Source organism: Marmota flaviventris, chromosome 9 (assembly GCF_047511675.1).
Source record: "Marmota flaviventris isolate mMarFla1 chromosome 9, mMarFla1.hap1, whole genome shotgun sequence".
Taxonomy (NCBI): Eukaryota; Metazoa; Chordata; class Mammalia; order Rodentia; family Sciuridae; genus Marmota; species Marmota flaviventris.
This window is the reverse complement of record NC_092506.1, coordinates 30,234,966-30,249,599: the sequence shown is the minus strand read 5'-3', so window position 1 is coordinate 30,249,599 and position 14,634 is coordinate 30,234,966. Positions and strand designations below refer to the sequence as shown.

The window sequence follows — 14,634 nt, the reverse complement described above, 5'->3', positions numbered from 1 at the left end:
ATCCTCTGTCTAATCCAAAGTATTTAGATAATCTATTTTAAATAGATTTAGATAATCTATTTTTCCCTAACCATCACCCCCCTTATTGTGAATTAGCATCTGCATATCAAAGAAAACATTGGGCCTTTGGTTCTCTGGGATCAGCTTATTTTACTTAGCGTGATATTCTCCAGCTCCATCCATTTACCGGCAAATGCCATAATTTCAATCTTCTTTAAGGATGAGTAACATTCCATTGTGTATATATACCACATTTTCTTTATTCATTCATCTGTTGATGATGATTTCAATCTATGACGACCAGTGTTATTTTCAGTAATAACACTACAAGTCTTAACACTCTAATACTGAAGTGTACTGTTTCTGTACCAATAAATGGGACTAATGTCACTGGCCCTTAATATTGCTGGATTATGATATGCATCAAATGGAATAGGAGAGTCCTTGAAAAATAAATTTGCATTATGGACACATGAGATATTATTCATTGCCTTAATATATTTGGGATGCTGTAACAAATACCATAGACCAAATGGCTTACAAACAACAGAAAGGTATTTCTCTTGGTCCTAGAGACTGGAAAGTCCCAGATCAAGGTGTCTACAGATTCAGTGTCTGGTGAGGGCGGCCTTCTCACAGATGGCTCCTTCTCACTGTGTCTTCATGTGGCAGATGGGACAGGGCAGTGCTGGGGCCTTTTTTTTATAATGGCACTGATCACCTCCCCCTGGCTCCTAGGACCATTGCCTTGGGAACAGAGTTCTTCCATGTGAATCTGGGGAGAACACAAACATGGCGTCCATACTGCCTAAGTCTCAGCAGTAAGGTCGTGGTGGCAGTAGTGCCAATGCCATCCTCTCCGCATTCACACCGCTGCTGTCTGTGTGTGACTGGGATAAGGAGCCATGTTGACTGGGGGTGGGGTGGGAGCCAGCTCTTAGGGAGCTGTATTTGACAGAACATAGGGATAATGCAAACGTTGCTCTATGACACCTCATACTTCCATCATGGAGTCAGATTCTTCTGTCAGGAGTTGTCGATGTCCGAGGGGTCATTCTGGAGCCTGGTTTCCAAGTCAAGAGCCATGAGAAAAGTCAGGACCCATACTCTATCCACTAAGATGATGGGGAGTTCTTGGCTCTCTCTTCTGTCTGAGGGGTTCCCCTTGGGCAGGAGTTATTTATTTGCTTCTGGCTAAGAAATATTATGAAGCTTGCATTCATGGAAAAGGGAAGGAAAAAAAAATCACCCACTTTCATCAAACCGAGCATGTCATGGTTCCTGTTTGAGGAGGAAAATGCCATTTTCTCTTAGTTGAAAATATCTGAGGCTAGCACTTCTGTCCAGAGCTGTCAGAGATTTGTATATGTAATGAAGTATGTTTTGAGTCTCATTTTAGGCACAGTTCTCTGGTTTCAAGCAAAAGAAAACAATATTAGCTAATTTAAGCAAATAAATAATTAAATTAAATTCACACACCCCGTCCCCCACCAAACACACACATCATACCCCACACACATACATATTAGAAGGCTACAAGGTAGCTCACAGAATCAAACAAAAAGCTAAAGGATCTGACTTTAGGGCCCCTAGGTAGGAGACACCAACGGATCACTCACTGGGTAAGGCTCTGTTGTGTCACTTCGCGTGGCATTCCCTTCCCTGGGAAATGTTAACTGGCAGAAGGTGAGAGCCTTGCTTCAGAGGCCCATGTAGGCCAAGAGATCAGCAGCTCTCCAGCGAATTCCAAGGTTCTGTTAGCTGAAGGGGAAACAGGTGGCTGAGCAGGTCATAGTAGCAGCTGTCTGCCACAGTCCCTGGGAGTTATCCTCAACCTTGTTGCTATAATTAGCTCCCCAAGGCTACCTGGGTTTACGTTTATTCAAATAATCTCAGCATGTTTCTGTTTACAGCATGTTCAATAACATTAAGCCACGTAAAAGGAGGATTGTTGGTCTCTGGTTTTCTTTCTGGTCTACCTGGAGAAGAGCTGTTGGCCCTCCCGGAAGAGCTCTGGTCACTCCACCTTTCCTTTTCCTTAAATGCTCCCTGCACAGGATCCTGGGGCTTTGGATCCTGAGGTCCTCATTACCCAGCCCAGGACTTGCTTAGACAGTAAACTAAAAATAAGTGTCCCCAGGACTGTTCCTATTGGCAGTGACAGTTGGGCTGTCGCCTCACCACAAAGACACTTGTCATTTGGGGGTTTGGAAAAGGGAAACATTTAAGTGCTAGTTTATCAGCCCAAAGAAGCTACAACAGCAACAAAAAACAGAGCAGCACCCCACCCACAGACTTCCGGTCAGAGCATAGTCCCACAGGGAAAGTTGAGCAAGCAACAAAAGGAAGGCACCCGCTGAGTGGTTCTTTATTTACACCTTTGCGAGGGCAGGGCGGAAGGTGTGGGCCCACAGCCGCTGTCTTTTTAAAGTTCCCAGGGAAACTTTAAAAAAGAATAATGGTGGGGTTTATGTTTTTATGTTTTATTTATTTTATTTGATTTGGTGGTGCTGGGGAGCAAACCCAGGGCCTAACATGCTCACCACTGAGTTACATCTCCAGCCCAAGAACTCTGGATTTTTGACTTCTCAGTATTGAGGGCTGTACGCAGGGATTCAGGCATGGTAAACAAGCACTGTGTCACTGAGCTACATCCCCAGCCATAACTGTATTCATTTAAAAAAAAAAATGTTAGAATATTTACAAAACAAAGAGGAACAAAAAAAAATCCTGCAATGATAAACGATATTAATATTTTGGTGTGTTTCCAATTCATTGATTCACTTCACTGTCCTTTCTACCCTGTAGAAAGGATGTTAGATCAGGAAGAAGAGCTTAGGGATGGATCAATAGCATGGTGCCATAGATCAAGAAAGAGGTCCTGTCTGGTCCCAGGATTCTCGTCTGTCTCAATCAGGAATGATTCCTGAACTAAGGTAAGCTTCAAGAGGGCAGCACATATGGTGTCACATTCTAGTGCACGTCAATTGTAGGCCGTCTGTATACACTTACTCTTATAGCATCCTGGTTTCCCTGGGTTTTAACATTTTTTTTTTTTTTTTGCTACTGTTATTTTAATGGCATCATGATATTCCCATCAAATGTCTGTTTTTGGGTGTTGTGACCCAGGCCCCTGGCATTGTCCTTGAAATATTGTAATGATGCTGTGATGGTATCTCTGTGCACACATCAGGGCACCTTTTGTGGAAGAAGAGTCCAGCCTTGAACCCTGTGGAGTGGGAGACCTGTGGCTGTCCCCTGCCTTTCTGTGAAAAGGCATATCTTAAAGGGACACCATCTAATGATCCAGATCACAGGTTTTGGACCCAATGATCTTTCCTCTTCTTTTTACGTCTGTGGAAGCTATTCCCTATCTTGTTAGTAAGGAGATTAGAAAATTAAAAGGAGGACAAACTATTTTAGGTACTTGTTGCTAATTTATAGGAAAAAAAATCTTAAAGGGGCAAAACCATTTAGGAAAATCTATCAGACAGGTCTAGACACTGCTTTTAAAAATGTGTATTATGGTGGGTGCAGTGGTGTGTGCCTGTAACCCCAGCCCCATGACGCATTTTGGAAGCAGAATGAGAGGAATTGGCAAATTGCAAACCAGAGATGGCAAAAGGAAGAAATAAAAGGCCAAAGTCCTGGATTATTGATCCCGGCACCTGAGGTGAGGGTGGTGGCCTGTTCTAAGATGAGAAAATCTGGGGGAGTAACTGACTCACGGGTGAGGAAATGGAAGCTTCTATTCTTACTTTGCCATTTGCCAAACTGACGCTCGGACCAAAAATAAAGAACACAAAAAACCAGAAGCTTTGACCTTCCTTTAAGTCAATTTTGTGTAGTAAAAAGAGACGAAGTACTGGGTTCAGATGGAACTGGGACCTCTGTTTTGGAGTTGTGTGACTTAATGAATTATGTAGCCACCTGATGCTTCCATTTGCTAACCTCTAAAAATGCTCACTCCTGCCTGCCCCACCCTGTTGTTGATAAAATGCAATTCCAGCACATTCTCTGGCCCATAGTAATTCTTTTTCCGAAATGTTAGTTGCAATTCTCTGAAAGAATCTGCATGAGACAGAGCTGTTACATGCACTAAATTCTTGCTTGTGGGGGTCCTGAGTGACGGGATCGGATATGATTAAGGCAGTTGTGCCCCTCTATACATGTCACTTGCACACCAAATATTTCATTTCTTTACCTGAAGGTTTCTGTCCTTTGGAATCAAGGGCCTTGAGAACAATAAAAGTTTCAGGCATATTTGTCAATAATGGAAAGTCATCTTCATGTGACAATGGAGAACATGGATTCTGGAGTCAACCTCATGCTTGTATCTCACCTCTGTCACTTACGAGCTGTGGGACCTCGGGCAAGTTACCTGACTGCTCTGTGCCTAAGTTCCTTCATCTGAGAAGTTGAGGCCCTAATAATTCCTAACTCTCGGATCAATTGTGAGTTTTAATGGAGTTCCTATGTATAAACTCACAAGACAATGCCTAACAAATGGTAAGCACTATATAAACATATGTTAAGTAAAACATGAATAATTAAGGCGCTAGACAATAGGTGATTTTGATGTTCTTGAAAGGCAAGGCTGAAGAGGAGAGGGAGAGCTGAGGAGGCACTGGGCCTCTGGAAGAGGTGGAAACAAGGTTAAGACGCTATGGGCAATCACGGGGGACTGAAGACAACTTTCCTACTTCTCAGTTTTGTTTTGAAGAATGAGAATTGCAGAATGACTGAGGTCACAAACATTAAAGCCAAGTTTCTCCCTCTTAGAGGCAGATTTTAATCCAAGTTGGGTTCAGACAAGACAACATACAGAATCTCTGCAGGTGACGATCCCGAGAAGCCTGGTGAAGGCGTCGCCTACCTCCTGGTTTGTCCCACGTGTGTGGTTCCCATGGCCGATCAAGGTCGCAGCCTGAATCCTGTCACACACCACTCAGAAGCCCCAGGGATGCCTCATCTTTTCTGATATTGTTTAAAACTGAGTAGGAAGTCCAGCAAGTATATGGTTTCCTTTCTTGTCATTCTAGAGGGAAAAACGTGGTGGGCTATTTTATTTGGATGGCAGTTGTCTTTTATCACTAATGTCACTCCCTATCCCAGCACACAGAATATCAGTGTTTTACAAAGTGAAGGAAGAAGAAATTCTGTTAAAGAATCCACAAACACCTGAACCTCTAGCTGAATCTAAATAATACTCCTCAACTTTTCCAAATGGGACAAGTAGTGGACAAACTAGGCCATTTCTGTGTTCCCGGTGGTATGTAAAATGGTACAGCCACCACGGAAAACAATGTGTGGCTTTTAAAAAAATATATACAACGACTACACACTGGCAATTGCTCTCTTGGCCATTTATCCCAGAAAAAGGGAAATCTATGTTCATACACAAACCTGTACATGAATTTTTAGCAGCTTTAATCTCAAGAGCTCCAAATTGTAAGCAATTCAGGTGTCCTTCCATGAATGAATGAATGGCTAGGCAAATGGTGGCACATCCAAACTATGGTGCCGTGACCTGCAAGGCCATTAATTCAGGTAACTGAACCGGGTGGTGAGAGGGTGAAGAAAAGACAGACAGACACACAAATAGAGAAAAAGACGGGTCCTAGTGGTTCACTAACAACCCTGGTAGGAAAGCAGTGACTATGAATTATTATATAGGTTTTAACATTAAAAGGATTTATCGTGAGGAAGTTTCTTCAAGATAAACAGAACCGAGGAGTATGAGGGTATAAATAGCTCAATTCAAAATATCAGATTTCACCCATAATTCTCTACCCTGGGGGCAGCTGGCATTTGAACTGATAATTCTGGGTCTGGCACAGAACCTCCTTTTGTTGTGTTTTGTTTTGGGTACCAGGATTGAACTCAGGGGCACTCGACCACTGAGCCACATCCCCAGCCCTATTTTGATTTTATTTAGAGACAGGGTCTCACTGAGTTGCTTAATGCCTCACTAAATTGCTGGGGCTGGCTTTGAACTAGCGATCCTCCTGCCTCAGCCTCCTCCACCGCTGGGATTACAGGCTTGCACCACTGCACCCAGCCAGAACCTCCTTTGGAACAGGGTGTCACCTCAGCAACTGGGGGGTCTCAAATTGATGTCTTCGTGCTGAGAGTTCCCAGAAGGGGCATTGCTTCTATGACTGGACAGCTCAAAGACCATAATGCATTCACCACTCCCGACACTGTGAAATGTTATTGTGCAAGAAAAAGAATAATGTTGATACAACCTGGATACATTTCCAGACAATTGTGCTGAGGGAAAGGCAAATCTTAAAAGGCTATGCCACATTCTATAAATAAGAATATAATAGAAATAGAGAGCAGGTTAGAGGTTTCCAGAGATTGAGGTGGTGGGTGCAGGAGAGAAGAAACTGTGGCCATAAAAAAAGTAACATGGAGAATCCCAAAGTGATGGAAAATACTGTACCTTGACTGTGTCAATGCCAACATCCTGGTTGTGATATTGGATCATAGTGTTTTGTTGGTGATGGTGGTTTGTTTTGTTTTGTTTTAAAATAAGATTTACCACTGGGAAAACGGGCATCCAGTTCTTACAACTAAATTTTTCTATACCGTTTCTTAAAACTGGGTGTGAATCTATAATTATCTCAAGATAAAAGTTTAACTTAAAAAAATGGGGCAGGAGAAATGCTATTAACTGATCCCTAACCTCATCCTAAACTTCAGCAGGATCTAAATAAAACCCTTCAATTTTCCCATATTTTCTGTACTAAAATAATTTTTATTTGTAGAAAGACCCAATCAGATGCAAAGTTAAACAGAAGGATCCATTTCTTGCCACACAGATAATTCTTCTATCTACTTATGGTCCTTCATTCATTCAACACACACTTTGAAGCCCCTCCTGTACCAGGAGCTGTGGCTATAGGGAGACAGGTAACGGACTTCAGTACCTGAATGGAGTGTTCGTTACAGAGGGGACACACATAACAAGCTGATTTCTGGGAGATAATATGGATCCAGGAAGTCCTTCATCTTCCTTTCTCCTAGGTATCACTCCAAGGTACAATATCTTCAAGAAGGTTCCAGAGAAGTCCTGCACACTTAGTGAACCCAATTTCTGAGTGTCCTGCTGGGTCTCTTGGCTGCTGCCTGAAGAGTCAGGCAGGATGATAATGTAGCTCACCGCATTATGTCTCATCCTCTCTTGCCTCCCTCTCCCAGTACCTTGGACTTGCATCTCCCACTTAAAGTGTATATTAATGCTTGCCTCAGGCTCTGTTTTAGAAAGAATCCAATAAGCATGACAGGAAATAGAGAGGTGAAGTGAGAAGTTAAATGTCTAGAACTCAGGTGAGAAATCAGGATCAAAACTATTAACTTGGTAAACATCTGAAGATATATAGTATTGAAGACCATGGGTCTGGGAGCTGGAGGTGTAGAAACTGTATGGATGGAAATATGGACCAAGGAACGAATCTAGGGTGCTCTAATGTCTCATTTTCAAGTGTGTGTGTTGAGGAGTGTTGAGAGCCACAGCCGAAGGAGCCCCAGCAAACTTCCAGCTGCCAGCAAACTTCCAGCTGCCGGTCACAGTGGCCCCAGCAACATTTAGCTGATTGGCTCCTCTGCGGTGATGCTCATTGGAGATGCTCATTGAGCTGTTTCCCCGCCCTTTCAGACTGCCAGCTGATGATTGGCTCACAGCGGCCCCAGCAACATCTAGCTGATTGGCTCCTCTGCGGTGATGCTCATTGGGCTGTTTCCCTGCCCTTTCAGACCACGGAGCTGCTCATTGGGGGACTTTTTTGGCTCCGCCCACGCGACCCAGCCAATCGGCCTCAAGAGCAGGAGGATGGGGGGAGGTGGAGAGGCTTATGGTTGAGAGAGAGGCTTGTGAGAAGCCGGTGGTGGCAGTTGGGGCTCTGAGGGTTTTTCCTGAGGAGCTGTTTTGTTTGGCGTGTGTGGTTCTAAAAATAAAGTTAGTTTCTTTTGACAAGTGGCTCCTGATTGTGCCCAGCCAGACTGTGGCATTTGGTGGCTCGCACGGGGAGCAACTGAGGGTAAGTGAATTGCTCGCCCCTGAGGGCAGGGCGAGAGGATGGGTAGCCATTTTAAGATTCCTCTTTTGTTTTGCTTCACTTTTGTTTTAAGTTGCCTGTCCCTGGAGATGAGTGAGACGGAAGAAAAACCGCTCACATCTGAGGAAAAACTATTTGCGTCTGAGGAACAGATAGGGAGAAAGGCTATAATGATTTTTTGTTGTTCCATTTTTATTTCATTCTGTCTCGGTTTTGTTTGGTGTTATCTTGTTGGGTTGTATTATAGTAGAAATATGGGATCAGAAATTAGTAAAAAACAAACCGAAAGAGTGTTAAGTAAATTGTTAGAGGAAGGAGGCATCCCAGTAAAATCAAGATCAGTCAGGGCATATGTTGATACAATACAAAAATGTAGCCCATGGATTTTTAAGGAGGAGTTGTTAAATATATCACAATGGAACCATCATGGTGAAGATTTAAAAAGAATAGAAAAGAAAAGCCCAGGGACGCTGCCAGTTGGCACATTGCCATTGTGGACGTTGGTATCTTGTTTGCTTAGTCCAAAGCCTTCAGTTCAGACAATGGTAGAGGAAGGAGAAGACATATTGATTCAAGTAAAAGAGAAGGTCTCTCAAGCTAGTCAGACAGAGGGAAAAATTCAAGTAAAAGAGAAGGCCTCTCAAGCTACTCAGACAGAGGAAAAAATTCAAGTAAAAGAGAAGGTCTCTCGAACTAGTCAGACAGAGGAAAAAATTCAAGTAAAAGAGAAGGCCTCTCAAGCTAGTCAGACAGAGAAAGAAAGTGTAAAACAGAAAAAGCCATCAGGGGGAAAGTTACAACAGGAGACTGCTACTAACACCTTTCTATCACCAGAGGGTGTAAGTGTCCAAGCAACAGCGCCACCTCCATATGCTGGGAGGCCTCCAACCCCTATAGTTAATAGATGGGATCCTGAGACAGGACCTCAAAGATCAGCATGCTCTGTATTTGAACAGTCAGGAGGGCAGCAAATTCACCACGTTTTAGATTTCAAAACAGTGAAGCAGCTAAAAGAGGCTGTAACAACCTATGGTCCTCAAGCACCCTTCACTGTAAGCATGGTCGAATCCATTAACAACTTGAACATGACGCCAGCAGATTGGGCTAATATGTGTAAAGCTGTGCTAAATGGAGGACAATACCTGTTATGGAAGGTTGCCAATGAGGAATTTTGCAAGGAGACGGCTAGGCGAAATGCAGCAGCTGGTTATCCTCAGAGAAATCTAGATATGTTGTTAGGAAAGGGACCTTATGAGGATCAGCAGCAACAAATTGCATATGATCCTGGCGTATACGCACAAATTGCTGTAGATGCAGTTAGGGCATGGAAGACTTTACAAGGACATGGAGGTTTACAAGGTCAATTATCTAAGGTAATACAAGGAGCTAATGAACCTTATGCTGAATTTGTAGATAGGCTTATTCAAACAGCTACCAGAGTTTTGGGGAATACAGAACAAGCAATGCCATTAATAAAACAACTGGCTTATGAGCAAGCAAATCGTTGGTGCAGAGAGGTCATTAGACCATGGAAACATGAAGATTTAAACACATATATTAAATTATGTAGAGATATTAATGAACAGGGGCAAGTCTTGGCAGCTGCAGTACAACAGGTTTTAGATGCCAGGCCAAAAACATGCTATAATTGTGAACAAACAGGACATTTTAAAAGGAATTGCCCCCATAGAAGGAGGGTTTAACAATACTAGGTATCAAAGGGGTAGAATACCGGGTATTTGCCCACGATGCCGTAGAGGGAGAACAGCAGCCAATTTGGATTCCAGAGAGATTAACTAAGGTCCTGACCCAGTGATTGTCTGGAGTCGGGGGTCTGTTTGTGTGTTTCCACAGGGAGAACAGCAGCCGATTTGGATTCCAGAGAGATTAACTAAAGCGATTTCTACAGACCAAAAAGAAGGTGATTTGGCTCAAATCCATAACAGCTGATATCCAAAATTCCAGTTTGGCTATCCTTACATCTGCGACAGAACCAGGATGCCTTTTTCAATATCTATTTTATTATTCCCTTCCCCACATCATGAAGTTCTATTTTGTTTTTTGAGCTCATACAGACCTAGGTTAATGTTTTACTGATCAGTTCTATTTTTTGACTACAGAGTTTTTGAACATTGCAATGGAGATTTCACCTGTAAAAAGTTATAAGGCCTTTAATATTATGTTATGTGTTGTATGTATTATATTATGTGTGCATACTTGTGTTTTGTGTTGTATGTTTGTATGTACGTATGTCCATATATCATATATGATGAGTGCTCATGAAAAAATGGATCCAAATATTGTTTTTTTTATTCACATGATTTAAATGGTTTAATTTAAATTGGGTAAACAGCTGTTGAGGATTGTTTTAATATGTGAACAAAAAAGGAGGTTAACAGATCTGTTTGTTTACTTTCACCTTTCCTTTTCATTATATTTAATAATTCTGTTCAAGATAATGTAAATTGTTCAGAAAATTGTTTTCTTTTAGTGCCTTCTGGAATGTTACATAATTTTTTCTTTAGCCATTATTGCCAGAATTCCTATCTTCATCCCAGTGCTGGTGAAGACAAAGATAAAACCAATCTACAGCTTCTGCAATAGCCATCACTGAACTGCTTGCAGAACTTGCCTGGACACATTGTGAACTCACCTGTATGCATTGTGAACTATCTGTTGGTGCAGCGACTTGTGGTAGTGTTGGGGTATTTTTGCTGATGATGTCATCGGTGGTACAATTTTTCCAAAAGGAGCCGTCAATTGGCTTGGTGTATCTTCCTCCCTTCTGCTTGTCATGATCGTTCAGCAAAGAACCTCACCCCCCCGCTGGTACAAAGACCTCTCCACAGGTGTGGCTGTATACTGGACCGGTAGTCAGTGACGGGTAAGATCCAATTGCAATGGTACCAACCTAATGGGTAAGGACCATATGTACTATTGGACAACCTAAGGCAGGCACGGTCCCTAAGCCACATGCTTGTTGTTTAAACAGAGAGGGGGAGATGTTGAGAGCCACAGCCGAAGGGGCCCCAGCAAACTTCCAGCTGCCAGCAAACTTCCAGCTGCCGGCTCACAGCGGCCCCAGCAACATCTAGCTGATTGGCTCCTCTGCAGTGATGCTCATTGGGCTGTTTCCCTGCCCTTTCAGACCACAGAGCTGCTCATTGGGGGACTTTTTTGGCTCTGCTCACACGACCCAGCCAATCAGCCTCAAGAGCAAGAGGATTGTGGGAGGTGGGGAGAAGCTTGTGTGGGAGAGAGAGGCTTGTGGGAAGCCGGTGGTGGCAGTTGGGGCTCTGAGGGTTTTTCCTGAGGAGCTGTTTTGTTTGGCGTGTGTGGTTCTAAAAATAAAGTTAGTTTCTTTTGACAAGTGGCTCCTGATTGTACCCAGCCAGACTGCGGCAGAGGGAGCTGGACACAGCAAAGGGGAATTGAGAAAGAATAGTCATCAAGGTAGAAGAAAAGTTGAGGGGGTGTGATCATAGGGGAAAAAGAAGGAGAGAGAGTCCCAAAACAGATGGGGACATGACAGGGGTGTCAAAGTATGGGGGGGAGAGAGAGACCCCAAAAAGTCTATACTTGAGATATTAACTTAAGAGGAAGAAAGATTTATTTTGGTTCACAGTTTCAGGTTTGGGTTCACAGTCACTTGGCTTTGTCACTTGGGACCTGTGGCAAAGCAAAACATCATGGTGTAGGGGCACACAATAGAGAGCAAAGCTGCTCACCTCATGGCAACTGGAAACCAAAGAGAGATAGGAAACAGTGGGGTCCCCAATATCCCTTTCAGGGGCACACCCTGATGACCTCACTTCCTTCCACTAGGTCCCACCTCCCAAAGGGTCCAGAGCCCTCAATAGTGCCACAGTGTGGACAAAGCCTTTAACTTCTGATATTTCCCATGTGAGCCTTTGGGAGACACTTGGATCCAGACTTTAACAGTTGCCAACATGGAAGTCGTGGGTGGCCTGGGTAAGTGCAGTGTCATTGAGGAAGAAAGACCAGAGTGGTGGAGGAGGGAAAAGGAAATGAGGAAGTGGAAAGAGCTAACATCATAGACAAGTCTTTGAGGAAATTCTGTTTAAATTCTGGACTCAGGAAGGAAGTAAATGAGGAAGCTGCGGAGCTGTCTGCTAGGTGCTGCAACCGTGAAACACGTATAGGAGATTCAAAGTGTCACGGAGTCCAGAGAGCTGAGGTCTAATGCTTTCTCTTCCACTAACCAGCGGAGAGGGCCCTGAGTAAGTCATTTCCCTCTGTTATCATTCATCCTCATTTGTCAAATCAAATGTCCCTCAGGTCCCTTCTAGCTCAGAAAAGTTATGTTCTGTGGAGACTCTGAAGTTAAAAGAAGAAAAAAATGAAAGGGGAAATTAGGGTTCCGACCTTAAAAGGTTAGAAAAAGCGTCCTTACTTCTTAGGATAGTGGCAAAGATTAAATAAGGTAGTGCATGCAAAACACTTAACTCCACGCCTGGTGAAATGGTCAGAGCACAATATACTGTATTCCTATAAAAATGGAGGCAGTCTTAGTAGTCGAAACTTGCAGGATATTGGGGAGCACGGATCTGATCTGCTGCACATAAGAAAGTGGCAGCTGGAGATGATGGAAAGACCTGGCCCAGGCAGTGCCTCCTGTGGCAATGAGGACCACCTAGAGGCAACTTGTAGAATGAGGTATAGGGTGACTTCATGATGTCAGCCCAGAGTTGGTGGCTAGGATGATGGGAAGGCTCTCCAAAATGGGAAGACATTTCACTTTTAAAGATGCTTTCCATGTCATATAAAAGCAAGGTCATGATACAAAGCGCAGAGCATAACCAAGAAAACCTAAAGGAAGAACAAAGCCAAAGAATTTATATGAGCAGATATCAAGGCTTATCATAAAGCCACAGTAATTAAGACAGTGTGACATTGATATAAGCAAAGAAACCAATGGAACAGAAAGAATCCATGAACAGACTCATACATGTATAAGCACTTGATTTATGAAAAAGGTAGCACCACAGAATACTGGGGAAAGAACCATCTTATCAACAGATGGTGCTGGGCCAAATGGACACCGGACTTGAAAAACAAGAATAAAATTCAACCCCCATCACGTACCATAGCCAAAAAAATAAATAATTAATTAAAAATACTTCGGAATTGTCCGTAGTTTAAATATAAAAGCTTCTTAGAAGATAATATAGAGGAGTCCCCAGTAAGACCACCATGAATGTGCTTCATCTCTGAAGCTCAGCAGCACTGGACCTCTTTAGACTTAGATGAAAGACTGATGGAAATACTGGGTGCTTTAGGATAGAGAGGGGAAGAGGAATGAGTGGGTGGAAAAGGAAAATAGAGGAGAATACCTTCTTGACCTTGAGGTAGGCAAATACTACTAAATAGAACACAAAAGTACTAGCCACGAAGAATATTTATAAATTAAATTCCTTTAAATTTTTTTTACCATTAAGAAGGTTAAAAAAAGGACAAGTTACAACAAGAAAAGACACAGCACAAAAAACCAAAAAAAGGAATCACATTCTGAATAAAGAACTCCTGCAAAAGAAGACATAGCCCGGTTGAAAACACATAGGCAAAAAGATCTCAATAGGCACCTCATGAAAATAAAATGGTCAAGGAACACATGAAAAGGTGTTCACTCTCGTCAGTCATCAGGGAAATACAAAGATATTGAGATGTTACTGAACACCCACAAACACAAATTAACACAATATACTAAAGGTTGGCGAGGAGAGGGAGCAACAGGGATGCATTGATGGAGAGAATTTAACAGGGTACAGTCATTTGGGACAAAATTCAGCATTATCTATTAAACCTAAACAGAGTGTGTGTAAAATCTGTCAAGTCCATTCCTGGGCATGCATCTGGCAGAAATGAAAACATATATTCCTCAAAGACATGCACTGCAGCAATATTCACCATATCCCCAGATAGAAACAACCCAAATGTCCACCAGAAGTAGAGCCTATGTATTAATGGTGGCATATTCATAGGGTAGAATACAGGGTGCAATGAAAATGGATCAACCACTGCTACCTACGATCTTGATGAGTCTCTCAATATAACGTGGAATGAAAGAAGCCAGTTACAAAAGAACACATGTTGGTCTGATTCCATTCATATAAAGTTCAAAATCAAGCAAAATTAATCTGTGGTGTCACAATTCACCTGGTGGTCCCTTTCAGGAGGAAGGAGGAAGCAGAAGTGAGGCGCGAGGACAGAGCACTGGGTGTTGGTAACATTCCATTTCTTGACCTGGGTGATCTGGACCTGGGTGTGTTGACTTTGCAAGAATTCATCAATAGTTCCCTCAAGAGATTCCATGCTCTTTTTTCATACAGTATGCTCCACTTAAAGGAAAAAAAGTTTAAATAAATGAATGCTCCTTTAAATAAGTGATGTGTTTCTCCCTCCCTGCTTCTGACACTGCTACCCCATCCAAATTTCCCAGGTACGTAAACTTGTTCTCACCAAATGTGTCAGTCAAAATGAATAATAATAATAATAATGGATTTCAACAGACTTTTTTTTTTCCATTCACTTGTTTTTGGTACTGGGGATT

At 42.7% G+C, this 14,634-nt stretch overlaps 1 long non-coding RNA gene across 1 annotated transcript; it reads right to left on the bottom strand.

The window, feature by feature from the left end:
• Positions 1-478: 478 nt before the first annotated feature.
• On the bottom strand, positions 479-14,409 carry LOC114093683 (uncharacterized). Its single transcript, XR_003582923.2, has 4 exons — positions 14,241-14,409; positions 4,877-5,038; positions 1,620-1,761; positions 479-1,409 (listed from the first exon to the last, which is right to left on the bottom strand). It is a non-coding gene; the product is annotated as an uncharacterized lncRNA (long non-coding RNA).
• Positions 14,410-14,634: the final 225 nt, after the last annotated feature.